The 15,175-nt window shown below is 33.1% G+C and overlaps 1 protein-coding gene and 1 long non-coding RNA gene across 2 annotated transcripts in view; both read left to right on the top strand.

Moving 5' to 3' along the window:
• Positions 1 to 15,175, top strand: part of LOC105347843 (uncharacterized) — a 239,174-nt gene that overhangs the window by 43,515 nt on the left and 180,484 nt on the right. The window lies entirely within an intron of this gene.
• On the top strand, positions 9,666 to 12,950 carry LOC136272216 (uncharacterized). The gene is made up of 3 exons (XR_010710179.1): positions 9,666 to 10,814; positions 11,209 to 11,306; positions 11,705 to 12,950. It is a non-coding gene; the product is annotated as an uncharacterized lncRNA (long non-coding RNA).

Raw genomic sequence — 15,175 nt, 5'->3', positions numbered from 1 at the left:
TTTTAATCTGTTGACGCGTGAGCATATGTATTAAGTAGGCGGGCATCCCTACACCCTATTAATTGAAGACAAATGAAATCGCGTCCAGCAGAACTCCCTGGCATTTTAGTGTTTGTTATTATAAATTTATGATTTTGTTTGTTAATAACAATTCAACATCAATTATTAATTAACAATGTACACTCTAGTACGCTTATACACAGTTTTGTTGCGATGACCCCCCCCCCTCCCCGGACATTATACCTATTTTTAAATCAGGATTACACACGTGCTTGCATGTGCAGAAGACAATCTGGAACTTAACTGATAACTATATCATCTCTTTGGAGATGTATTTCTCCGTAAGCAAATACGTGTAGTAACTGATACATGCAATTGTGAAAACCATAGAGGAATGCATAATCTGCGCATAATAACTAACTGCTTGATGCAATATTTCTTTTTTCCAACATGTTTTAAGTCAATGATAATATGAAAATATATGCTTGACTTCATATCGGAAATTACTCATTTTCTTTATTCCCCTTTTCAATAAACAAAACAAACCAACAGACCAAATTGATCCAGATAAATAAATTATCAAAAATAAACCTAAAAAACAAACTACACTTTCATCCTTCACCCACAATATTGCCTTTTCGATATTTGTCATCGTGGTAGATCCGTGTAACAATCTATTAAGTAGGTGCTTGCACGACATAGAACCGGCCCTTGCTGATCAACGTTTTCATTAACACATATAAAGGAAAAAAAAATTATTAGGTTTTTTCTTGGATTTATTTTGATGTAAATAAAAAAGAGAAGAAATTAGTTCTATAATATATATGCGATGTAAATCTTTTTTCCACGCAATATTTCGTATAAAACAACGAAGAGTAGTATCTTGAAACTTCATTCAAAATTTGATTAGACCTTTAAATTGTAAAATGCTAACATTGAAAATTGTGCCCGATTTCTTTTTTTTAAGATAAAACTTTATTTAAAAAACTGATTCTTTGAGACAAAATAAATAAACATAATCAGTTTGATATTCTCTAAGTGCAGTTCTGTAGCTCTTAGTCTGAAAAAGAATCGGATGGACGACCTAGGACCCAGATCGTCCATCCAAATTTCTTGAATATTGCCATTTCTTTCGTACGCGGACGCATGTTGGCCGAATACTCACCAAGACTAAATGGTTTGTATTTTAAGTTTTAACTGCGTTTAAAGGTAATATTGGAATTCCGATAATTTTGATTATGATTAATTAAATAAAAATGGTTAAAATTACCGTCAAATTACCGGCATCGGCCTTCCCCATGCGCGAATCAAGAAGAGTAGGGTGAGGGTTCCAGACCCACCCCAACCCCCGCAAAATTTCTTTCCATTACATGTACAATATAAAATTACAAAAATATGCCTCGGACATCCCCAGGCAAACTCAAATAACCGTCAGACACTCAACCCCCACCCCAGGAAAATTTTTCTTATCTGCGCATGCCCCCTCCCCCCCCCTTCAAAAAACAAAATTATTCTTCAGAACCCCCTGTAAAATTTCCAGGATCTCCGCATACATTCTAAAAGATTCATTGGCCCTTGCTTTCGATAAAAAATGCGAGTAAAATGTTTGGTCTTTTTACGTTCATACCGGGCATACCCACTGTGTGATTATAATCGTCGTCCATATTCTGTGTATATTGAGTCAATTATGATGATTCGATAAGTTTCTCAAAATAAAATGCACATGCAAAAAAACAACATGCGGCGAATCAAACTTCAGACAACTTTTAAAGATCTGTATTTGCTTATATACATGTACTTTGTTTCTTTTACACAGTGTTTATACATCTAATATTGCACCATGGTCAGGTATCAATTTTTATATTACGTCACAAGAATGACGCAGCTACGACGGAAGACCTAATCGTTGCTTGCAACGAGCTCGTCTCTAGTTTTTAAAATATCATTTTAGAAAGACACTGATGTTTTTCTTTAAGTGAGTGTATGTGTGATAATGCATTGTATTTTCATATATTACATGTACATACAAGACACCCAAATAACTGATCAGTTTCTATTCCTTTTTCAACTTACTCGTAAGTATTGTTGACAGTTCTAAAAAAAATATAACGCATTTGTCAGCATAACACATAACATTGTCAGCAAATACAATGTTTCGTTCGGTCGAATGCTGCTTTTGATTTTCAACACGTTAATTAGTTTGTTATCACCCTTAAATAAATAAGTTTAAATTGGTTCCAGCTACATGAATAAGCGTTTTCGTACATGTTAACGCATGATAAAATGTATAATTAATTTTGTCAGTCAGTAAAATTGTCAGGTATAGTTTATCGGAGTTCCATGAAAAAAAAATATGTTTAGTAGAGATTTAGTATAAATTTGTCTTTGTTTTTCTTCAATACCGTTATTCTCTTATAATATATAATTTATAATATTTCATTTTCATTCATATCACCAGTTTCATTGAGTTTTCACTTTGTACTTTAAACATAAAGTTATAAATCAAAACAGCATCAACATACCTTTAATATAAGAATACTTAAAACAAGTTGTTTAAACACGATCCCCAAAGATGACTCAGAGCACAAAGTATTTTTTTAGTATACTATGCTTGTACTAACCATGTTTTATAATCTCTTAGCCATGATGAACATTGGATAACTGGAAAACATGTGTATTTATATAAAAAAAACATTTCACACCCTGTTTGATATTGATTTTTTAAGAATACTATATGTTTGTTAAAACACAATGACTTTTTAATGATGTAAACGATTTAAATTCCTTACATGTAACTCCTGTATGGTATTGGGGATCAAATCCAGCGTGAGGCCCTTTTATTGCATGGGATCTTTGAAAGCTGTACCAGAATAGTGCTTTTATCCTTGTACATGTAATTGTGTAAATTAATTTAGTACCAAAGATTCGTTTCAGATAATAAATGAAATTGCAAGCAAATAGCATCGTTTTCCACTGCTTTGGTAAGGGGAGGGGGAGACAAACAGAGAAAATGATAGCATTCCAAAAGTGTTCTTTATAATATAAATATTGAATTTTAAAAACGCATATATATGGCAATTTATCCTTTTTTAGGGGGTGGGGTTTGGTGGTTGAGGCGTTTTTATAATATCCCTGAACTTTATCGCGAGGAAAATATTTTGTGTGTACAATATTTCACCATTTGGTGATATTTACGATAGTTTTCATAAGACGCGTTGCCTTATATTGTGTAGATACGAACGTTATGGGACTAAAAAGCTGTCCGTGTTGGTGCTGTGCTTGTACAAAAGGCCTCTTTTCTCTGACTAAGTTTTTAAAGCAACCATTAAGCAATTGGTTGTCTAATATTGCTCTCACTACTATGTCCTTCAAGTTCCTTTTGCGTTTGATTACGTCATTGATGGATCATTGAAAAGGCCAGTCATTCTTTCGTTAGTGTAACAAATGACAGACTATTTTTAAGGATGCTTTTAAGGACTTTAATGGCGGGGTAAAAAATAATAAGACGCGGAACCCTGTTTTTGTCTGTTTTCGTTTTGTATTGCAAAAGAGTTTTCCATTTTTTGTAACACTTTTATCAATTGCAGATTGCACTTTGTGGACTTTATAACTTTGATTAGGAAGATGACATTTTGTTAGCCTGCACTGTTCGTCAACGATTTCATCAGATTCGTCTGACTAAAGTTGTTACTTAGTTTAGGAATGCCTTTAAAAGTGTTGGGAGGGTGGCAGCTGCTTATGGTACATATATTAATCATATGGCTTAGTATTGAGACTGTATTCTTTTTCATCATCCTGATTTGATGAAGTGTCAAAAAATACATTTATTGGAACTGGATATGTCAACTGTAAATTTGATTGAATTGTAGAAGAAGTTGGTCAATGCTATCACTCAACCAGTCAGCCTTGGTTTTCGACGCTGCAATGTCTTTGAGGTAGGGTGGCAAACCTTCTATACAGTACCAATCAGACCCAACCTAACATCGTAGCAGACCCCAACTAAACTTCGGGTTTACTTTCGGGGTTTTAATTTGGGGTTTACTCTGGGTCCCATTTCTGAACATTTGTTTCCACTTGGAATTTAATTTAGGTTTGCTCGGAGTTTACTTTGGGTTTACCCGGGGTTTGCTTTTGGTTTCCATTGTACCCACTAAAGCGTGATCTTACTGCATGTAATTCCTGCCCCTTGTATATTCCTAATAAACATGTAGCGTCTGCTCACAGGGCTGTACTTCTGATCGGGATTCACTCTCTGTGTCTACTAGGGGTTTACTAGGGGTTTACTTTGGGTTCACTCTAGTAAACTCCAAACGTAAACCCAGGAAATAGTACGAGTTTACTCTTTGTTAGGTTGGGTCTGATCAGTACTGTACACGCGTAAGGAAGTGTAGATCTATAATTTCAGATATGTTCTCCTTGGAATGTCCAATGGTACTAACTATTGGGTGTCTAGGCATTCCTTCCTGGTGAAATTTGGGAAGCAGATAAAATAAGCCTGCTTAACTGTTAATTCGGCTGAGCTTTTTGTAGACATTGTCACAATTTCATCATTCTTATATATTTCGTCAAATGTGATGAGGGCTGAAAACTCTTCGGTTATATCAGAGTCCAGTTCTTGGTAAAAACGTTCGTCTGTCAGTTGTCTGTGGGAAAAGTGATGTAAATAAAGTGGCATTTAAGTCATGTGGTCTGTGGGAGAAAGTGACATCTAATTCATGTTGTATGTAGGAGAAAGTGACTTCAAAGGCATCTGATCTGTAGAAGAAAGTGACATCTTTTTAGTCATGTGGTATGTGGGAGAAAGTGCGCCTAAATCAATAAAGTGACATCTAAGTCAATTAGTCTGTGAGATGAAATAAAGTGACATCTAAGTTAATTCGTCTGTGAAATAAAATTCATTACCCCTGCCCCCAGAGGGGTGGGGATAAAACCATCAAACTGAATTCAATTTTAAAAAATCCTCTTTTTTACTCTTGGAATCAATCAAACTGCTGGCATAATTGTAATAAACATTGATCTTTCTACCAAATTTTGAAATGTATGGTATCGGGGTTATGGGTTATGGCGTTAGGGTTGGGCTCTAAATATTATACAATGAAGACACAATAGTTCGCAAAACTTTTCTCCTTTGCTACTGGGAAATTAGCAAATGAACCAAGTACAGAGTTATTTAAGAAAAAAATGCCTCATCCAAAACTGTGAATTTCATTGTTTGTGGGTCAGTGATATTAGTGTTAGGGCGGGGCTATGATGATTAAAAAGTTGAAATGCATTGATTCTTTGACAATCTTTTCCTCTGCTCCTGGGGAAAACGCTCATGAATTTAGTGCATAGTTATGATGAAAAAGTATGCCTCTTCTACAGTTGTTAAGTTCAGGGTCCCTGGCTCAGGGGTTCTGGTGTTAGGGCAGGTCTAATAATTAGTTAATATATTGTATTGATACTTTGAAAATCTTCTCTTCTGTCCATTGGTATAAAGCACATGAACAAAATACTACTTATGATGAGGAAGAACGCCTATTTCAAAATTCGAAATTCATGGTTTTTGAGTCAGGAATTCTTGTGTTAGGGCGGAGTTCTAATGATAATATAGAGAAAGTGCATTAATTCTTCAAAAATCTTCCCCTCTGCTTCTGGATGTTAAGCAGATAATTTAAGTATATAGTAATGATGAGAAAGAATGCGTCTTCCAAATTTATGAATTTCAATGCCCCTCGGTGAGACGTTCTTAAGTTAGGATGAAGCTATACTGATTTTAAAGTGAAACAAATATTTATTCTTTGGAAACCTTCTCTTGTGCTCCTGAATATTAAGATGAACTATAAGTAAATATTTAAGATGACGAGAAGTGCCTCTTTCAAAAATCGTTGACCCTTTTGGTCAGGAGTTGCAGTATTAGGGGTAGGGTGGTGTAATTTCAACTGATTTTTATTTGTACTTAAGATTTGTTCAATTATTTCACTGAATTTTATGTTTCAATTTTTTAACCGGGTTTTCCAAAGAAAAGATCAAATTATTGAAACGAAAAATGAAGTCGGGGTGCTTAAAGGTTACATGTACCCCTATTGTATGGATAATTCCAACAGTTTTCAATATAGGATGTTTATGCTTTGATGATCAATTTTATATATATCAGATATGTGCCTATTCGAATTTAGATAATACATGCATATGTATATGAAAAAATGCAAGCTGTTAACTGGGTTTTTTCCTCGTAGAATATTGCTTATAGTGTACTCCTATTGTACAATTAACTCCTCCCACAGTTTTCAAGATAGGAAGTTGATGCTTTGATGATCAATTGGACATGCATGTCTACTAGAGATGTGGATATTGCTTTGATTTTATTTTTGATAATTAATGAAACAAAAACCAGTTGTTGAACTTTTTTGCAGAATATTGCATGTAGGGTACCCTATTGTACGAATTACTCTTGTATATATGGACACCATTTCGAATTTCGTTTCAGTGTTGACAATTGATTATGGACATAGTTCACTAGAAAGAAAACTCCGAGTCGTTTGCTGTCACTTTGACAACTTTTAACTCGTTGTATATTTGTTTTAGAATCTAGAAAGTGTATTTGATTTAAAATATTAAAAATGATTTTATTAACCCTGTTTTAATAATACACATGCACATACATTGCAAAAGCCACACTGCAGTTACTAAGGTCACTAATAAGGACTGTCGGCCTCTTGTTATTTTCTGACAACGATTTTGGGCAGAAACAAGCCAGTTCATGAAATGTTGACATTGGATCCTCAAATACACAATATGGCCGCACATTCCCCTTTTGGTTGCTAATTTATTGGTTCATGGGGTCTGGTGTTAGGGCAGGGCTCTAATGATTGTTTAAGGTAGGATGGTGTGATTTCGACCATTTTTTTTTTGTAAATATGATTTGTTAAAACATTGAACTGTATGTTATGCTACCTTTTTTAATTTTTTTTTTTAAGAATTAAGAAAGTTTATTGGATAAAACAATCCTGGAATATTAAAAATGTTTTTTTGAGCCATGTAATCATAATGCACATAAAGAAACATTGCAAAAGCCACACTGCAGTTACTCAGGTGACCGATAAGGCCACTTGTTATCTGTTGACAATTCTTTTAGGCAGAAACAAGTCAGTTTAAGAAATGTTTACATTTCGATTCTCAAATACACAATATGGTGACTGGGTGGTTAACAGAGCTAACCATCAGATATTCCTAAAATTAATTAAAAAGATTAAGTAGGCAAATGTTATTAAATCATTCAAGCAGTCTTGGTCTTCAACCCATTTCATCTCTGTCGGGCCTATGGGCTTCTTGCTTTCTTTTGAGGACACTTTCAGGCAGACACAAGCCAGTTCAGGAACTGTTTACATGTTGATCCTCAAATCCACAAGATGGCCGCATATCTAGCATTAGGTGGCTGGATTGTTAACATAACTAACTATCAGATATTCCTAAAAGAATCTATTGTGAATAACGAAAGAATTTACCTATAGGGGAGATAGATTTCCCGAAAAATCACTTTTGTAAAACAAATATTTTTGATTATATATATCGTACATGTTTCAATTGTTTTGGAATTTGCATTTTGAACCTTGCAATTTTATTATTAAGCTTCAAAATTGGCCAACACAGCATTTACTAAGTAAAAGGTATATTTCTGCATGACATTTGGCCTAGATATCCTTCAAGACCTGCCTGCCCCTAAAAAAATCTAAGATATTTTTATAGGTTTTGTACGCGTTCAAAGAAATAGAATAAAATATTTTTTTAGAGGTACCAAAGCCCTGGGGTCGAATTTTGCAAAAAAAGACAAAAATTTCAAAAACTGATTTCTATCATAGTGGTCTCTATTTACATCGAAATAAGTGAGGTATGGATAGCTCAGTCATCAGCATTTTGTTTTCACTTTCACTGGATGAAAAATCAAGTTTCAGCAAAACTGAAACTATATGGAAACCTTGCTGAAACTTGAAGTTGAAGTTTCATGTATAGTTTCCGCAATGCGGAAACCATTATATCGATTCAGCAAGTATCCGTTAGGTTTCAGTCAGCAGAAACTTTAGTCTAAGATTCCTGATGGTTTCCGCAATGCGGAAACTAAATTTGAATCGTGTGAAAAGTTGTGTAAATTATTATGGAAATATCAATCAGTTTCAGAACATTTCCGCTAGGTTTCAGTATGCTGAAACTTTAAGTTAAGATTCCTGATGGTTTCCGCAATGCGGAAACTAAATTTGAATCATGTGAAAAGTTGTGTAAATTATTATGGAAATATCAATCAGTTTCAGAACATTTTCGCTAGGTTTCAGTATGCTGAAACTTTAAGTTAAGATTCCAAATGGTTTACGCATTGCTGAAACTATTACTAAAATTGATTTGAGTTTAATAGTGATATCATTTATTTTCAACAGATTTAAGTTTAATTCTAGCCTAATGATAATGAATCCGTATAGTAAGGTTTCAGCGTGACTGAAACTATATGTATACATGTAACTATCTTCAAATGTGGCAAATAAGGCGATTAAGAACCTTACTAAGTAATTAATTGAATTTGAAAAGAAAAACTGATGTCTGATCTTGTTTAATGCATATGATGAAATCATTAATCTTAGGTACTCGGGCACGTGTATACATGTGTATACATTCTTTGTCCAGGTGACCTCCTCTGTGATTTTCCTGTATATTCTGTGTGGATTGCAAGGTTTTTTCTGTCAGGAGTGAACAAAAGACTGTTACATAACATATACACAGTACGAAGCGTGAGTTTATAACTGGAGCCCGGCGGGAATTTTTATTCAATTTGTGTGTACCTGAGTTAGTTAAACTGATAAGTGAATTATAATTATTTAGTAAAAAAAATCTAGCTAGTTGTATATCGCAAACAGTGTATGAAGAAGTATTTTACTTAATACACTCAATAAATTAATATACCTATTTTGTAAGACTCCTTCTTAAATCATTTAGTTATCATTTGAATGAACCTTGAGGTACAGTAACTAATTAAGCAAACAAATTAAGGTAAAGTCGTTGTAAATTTTTACAAATCGTACCAAATATTCGTACAACCTGAAGTTTAGAGCTAATTCATTTCTTTTTTAATACCACGCCAACAGATGTACACAGGAATTTTTTTTTTTTTACAAATTCTACAGTTGATAATAACAAGTAAAACCCACTTGGAGGTTGAGTCTAATATAATAATTGTTTAATTATTTACATGCATTTCAGACTTTACTACATGTATGACTGTATCATGATTCACTGGCGTCGGAAGCAAATTGAAAGTGGAGGGGGGGGGGGGCTAGACTAATCCTCAGAATTATTGAGGAAAAACCCTAAAAAAAAACCTAATTCCCAAAATCATCATGAAAATCCTTATCCGTGGTGGTGGGGGGGGGGGGGGGGAGTATACCTATACTATATACTTCCGAAAATATATTTCCCTACCCAAATTAATGTTTTTCCCCAAAATCATGAAATTCCTAATCCGTGTCGGGGGGGGGGGGGGGGGGGGGGGGGGGGCTAGTATGGCTATTACTCCAACTTCTCAATCTTTCAAGGTAAATTTAGGAACAATTACATTTCCGGCGAGAAAAAGTGGGGGGGGGGGGCTATGTGCCTATTTGTTAAGTCCAACTTTGCACTTAGCCCCCCCTCCCCCCCCCCCCGGTTCGACGCCTATGTGATTCGTGCATTTCTATACTTTGTATTTACTTTCTGTACTGTAAACACAGATATTGATACATGTTTATGAAACATGCACATGTTTCTGTTATAAGATATAATAAGCATTATTTATAATTTTACTGAAGTTATACGTTATATTACAAAATCAGTTTAAAATCCAGCACTAGCCATGTGGTGCACGTGATTTTAATCCCATTTTTAAAATTTGATTATACATTCGTATACATTTGATGTAGAAAGTATACGAAATAATTAAAATTATATTTTGTTTATATATCAGCCCGACGTGAACGTCTTACTTCCCGGCTTGTTTAACGCGTTTGTATTTTAATTTCATAAGTATTCTTAACGTACTGTTCATCGTATGACCAATCAGTGCACATGTGTAACTGTAAAATAATTGCCATCAATTCATCGTAGTTGTAAATTCACCGTACGGGTGAACGCTGTTAACCGGACCCCGTTAATTGATCGGCATCTAATTATATTTGTGATTTCTGTGTGTTCATGCAGAACCTGCTCTGTAATGAACATAATATTTTCACACCTCTATATTTTGAATAAGAATATGACCGTGCTTAGAATCGCGGTGAAAATTGGACAAGTCAAGACTAACTTGTCAGTAAACTATATATGGCTCTATCATATTTAGTTTGGCAAAATCATCAGTACATGTAAATAAAATATAGTTAAAGACAAAATCTGATACATATGTCTCATTAAAACTTGTTTAATTTCATTAGACATTTGTAAACAAACGGTCGGCCATTTTTTTTGGTTAATCACGTGTTACAAATACAATTGTAACAACACACACGCCAATACTTTGTCGTGTTTAACCAGGAAATACTGACTCCGACAGTTCTTATTTAAAATAAATATACATGTAAAAAGTATACTATTCGGTAAAAAATGATAATTTTGATTAAACATTATTTATTTTAAACTATCCCAAGATGCACTTTTCCAAGATTTAGGGGGTTCTGATTGGTCAGTATTGGCGCACTTTATGATTCCGAGCGAAGGTTAAAATGGACAAGAAGGTGCTGTTGTAAAATGGAGAATTGAGAAGCATTAATAGTCTCTACAACAAGGAGATAATGCAAGAAGGAAGAACTCATGTCAAGGTAACCTAATTCACAATATAGATACTCCCAATAACATTTTCAAGGCTCTAATTTATCTCTCATTTGTAAACGAGATCTCGCGCCATCAAATCAAGATGGCGTCATTTTTTCAAACTTGGTTCGGCGTTTTAAATTTTATTACCGTATCTCTTTTAAATATACGTTTTGACCAAGTTAGCCATTAACCAACTTTATATGCATGATAATCAAGATTATCCAGGGTATACACATATATAATTATATAAACGTCCCTAATATATATGAATGCTTGGTTGGTAAACAAGACGAACAATGAATCTTTCGCACATTATACAATTTACAAACTCTAAATGTAACGAAAAAAATTTATTAATTAAATCCGGAAAATGAAATCTTTCACGTTTTTCTTTTTCAGCATTAACAGCATACAAAGTCAATGTTTCCGGTGATTAGTTGCTCCTCTGTTCGGTGATTCGGGTGAAATTTGGACCAGCTGGACGATGTGAACGCAAGGTATTGCTTTGAAATTGATTATTTTCACCATTAACTTATACATGTGTTGGATGTTTATAATTTACTGTAGTAATTTTTAGGAAATCCAGGTCTAAGTTCTTGAAAAGGAGGTTGATGGGGGGGGGGGGGGGGGTGAAACACACTTATTGTTGATAAGTTTTTCCATTGTTCAACAAACAATAATTGAATCAAAATGAAAATAACATAGCTTCAAACATAAAATGAAACATTTAAGACCAGATACTACTGTAGCCATTATATGACATAGTTTAAACAGCAACTGGCAACTGCATAGTAGCTTCTGTATTCAGAATTTTATTCAGAATGCTTTTATTACATGTTAGGCTAAATGTTTATTGTTTAAAAATCTAAATGCAACTTTATTATTCTTGTTTAAGATAAATAGAACAGACATAAAGTACAGCCCAGTGAAAGGAACAAGTTCATCGCAAGAAGAAGAATTTTAATGCTACCACTGTCCAGAACTACTAAGTCTGCTGTAACCATGATGTGATCATATGAGTGCTTCACCGGTCTGGACAATGCTCGAAATTCCCCCAAAAAGGCCTATTTCCATAAACCACGACTCGGGTTACATCAACAACAGCCAAGGACACTCCTTATTGATTCGAATGGACACATCTCTACGACCCGACTAAACCTCTGCAGAACAAGACTTTTTAACTGTAAAGTATTCTCATTTCAAAAAACCTATAAACTATAAAAGTACTTTTTTATATGATCAAATACCAGTATATTACAATGTCTGTCTGTAAGCTAGAATCTTAGAAAATCACATGGTTTTGACTTATTAAATGATTGATTAGATATTAACTTTCATTTTCTTAAATAATTTGTTATATTTGCAAATATTGCATAAAATATTAGACTCCATGTAACATATACTCACACCTCCAAGTTGATAAGTGTTAACTACTTTTTTTTCCATTTTCTTTGTTTAAACATTTATTGAACTTAGTTTTTATTTGAAGCAATATATGAAAAATTAAGAAACCAATCTTAAATGTAAAAACACTGCATTAGGAGATGAATGCATGGGTCATAGAAATGATAAAATACACCAAAAAATATTCAATTATGTTGTATATGAAAATATATAAAGTCAACCAATACCCCATGTATTACAATTTTTATATAACAAAATTACTTGGATGGAAAGTTGTTTCCATGTGGGTTTTATTTTAATCTGTGTTATGTAACTAATATTGGAATTAGCTTTTATATCATAAGTAAAATGCTGGTATTGATGAGAATTGTAAGGTGAATGATCTGTGTGATACTTTGTATTTTATACATTCATGCTACAAAAAGCAAGTACATGTACATGTAGTAATACTTGTCATATATAAACAATGTATATTTTACTTCATGTCTTGAATTTAAAAAAAATAATGTAGGTAAAGTAGTGAAATGTAGGAAGGTAAACCGTGTGTAAAGAAGAATATTCATCAGGAATGAAGTGTGTTGCAATCAGCATAATTAATTAAATGTGTACATCATATTTTTGCACATGATTTGACAGACTGCTCCATTGTTAGCTTTTTATTGGCCAACAAGCTTTTCATATCTCCCTCTGGGTCATCTATTAAATACTGACAGGCTTATGATATTAAAATCTGATCAGTTGGTACATCATGGGTGGAAATGAAAAGTTCACTTTGGACTTAATGGATTATCAAAAAAATGATATCAAATCCTGTTCTTTTGTAAAACATAAGGTTATATTACTAACAAAGAAAAGGTTTATCCCAACTTGTAAGTTGGTCACTTTGACCTCATTTTGGAATTTATTGACATATTCAAATCAAATCTGGGTCATACCTCTATAGTCAACTACTATCTTGTAGTGTATTTTTTTGTTTTTTTTTAAAAGATGGATACTTAAGACTTTTCAAAAATATTTTATGGTGTACATATTCATTGTAGTTCAAAACAAATTGAGACAAGTGTATCATGTTCATGTAACAGTGAAGTTTTCTTTGTTTATTCATGTACGTGCAGTTATTTTGTAAATTGCATTCATATTTTTAAAAAAGTAAGATCTTTGTTGCATTTTTAAAGGGAGATTTGATAGGCATTTAATCGAGATGAAAAAAAATACAAATGTAAAGATTTCTATGGGAGTTTTTTTTCTTGTGCAATTTTATAATTTTTAGATAAAAGTCCCTAATAAGGGAATTGCCATTGAATTTCTCCATTATTGTATCTTGGCTGTATTTTATTTATTATTGGAAACAATTTCAGATTTTTGAACAAAATAAATTTGGAACTGTTTGAAATTGTTTTGTTTTTACATAAAGTAGAAACCTTGCTTAGCTTTTGTGAAAGCAAAAATATAAAAAGTTTCAGTAAGTTTCAGTTGCAGAAACCCTTAGTAAACAATATGTATCCCAATTGTATATGGAGGTTGAAACTATGCAGAAACTTCAAGTTTCAGTAAGTTTCCGTCGCGGAAACCATTTGTAAACAATATGTATCCCAAACGTATATGGAGATTGAAACTATGCAGAAACGTCAAGTTTCAGTAAGTTTCCGTTGCGGAAACCATTTGGATTCATGGACAGCCTAAGTTTCAGCACTGCGGAAACTTAATGAAACTTGAAGTTTCCGTGCTGAAACCTGTCGGAAACTTAAAGTAACCTTAAGTTTCCGCAGAGTTTCCAAAGGGTTTCTGCAGCGCTGAAACCAGATATTTCATCCAGTGTTTAACACGCAAGCATGCATTTATCATTTTAAAAATTATGTATTAAATAACTAAGGCCTATCCGAATTCTTTTTAATTTCAGATTTTTAATAAGTGCGTTTTTACGAACAGATCCTGATTCAAATATGTTTCTTCTACAAATTCGATATATTTCTAACATTAGCGCTTTTCAGTTCTTGGATTTTTATATTGGAGAGGCTAGCGCAACAGTAGTAAAACGTTTTTAAATTCCGGATTTGTGTCTGAGATTTTATTTTTAATCTTAATATTTGTTAACTCTTTATATTTAACTTAAGGTTTCGTCAAAGTCAAATTTGGAAGAATAAGTAATATCTTAAATTGGTTGACTATTTTAAGAGTCATACATCATCTGCACATCAAAATCTTTGTAATGAGTTGCAGAATTCAGATTTTATGATACCAGTATCATACAAACTTTCTTTAAGAAACTACTGACCTTTAATAATTAAAGTCATGAAAAAAATCCTCTTCCATTCTTAGTCTTTCTTTTTTCTTCAAATAAAGAAAAAATGGTTTAAAAACTCTGAAACTATAGTCTATTGAGTGATATAACAACATACAAATTAGATAAAGGAGAAAAACTATGAAAATATGAAGTGAGTGTCATTGGTATATGAAATGAAATTGTGAAAGTGGAACTACTTTTTGAAGAAAAAGTATGGAAGCCCAAAAGATCTATTACCATTATAAACTTTCTGGTACATATGTATATAGTTTACAATAAAGAGGAGAATCCTTACAAATTATTAGCTAATTCTTAAACAGTACCTTTTATTTCTGCTTTTCCTTGATAAAGGATCTGTCAGCATCCTACCACCTCGTGTTTTTCTAACAGCCACCCTTGTATTGGGGGGTGAATACTGAAATATATATATAATATATATTGTAAAAGAATGATGTCAAAATCAATGAATTACGATAGATATGAAACTTCATTAAAGTTACAACATGCATGGTTATGTTTCATAATGTAATTATAAAAGACTAGAGAAAAAAACACCTTGAAAAGAACACCAATTACAAGTAAATGACAGTATTAGAAAGGCATTTTATATATGTACTTAGATTTGCACTGAAAAAAAAAACACAGCACAAAATTAACGCAATGCTCTAATTTCATTGT

This window comes from Magallana gigas, chromosome 10, assembly GCF_963853765.1.
Source record: "Magallana gigas chromosome 10, xbMagGiga1.1, whole genome shotgun sequence".
NCBI classification, from domain to species: Eukaryota; Metazoa; Mollusca; class Bivalvia; order Ostreida; family Ostreidae; genus Magallana; species Magallana gigas.
Note: the sequence above shows the minus strand (reverse complement) of the source record. Positions and strands in the feature narration are given on the sequence as shown.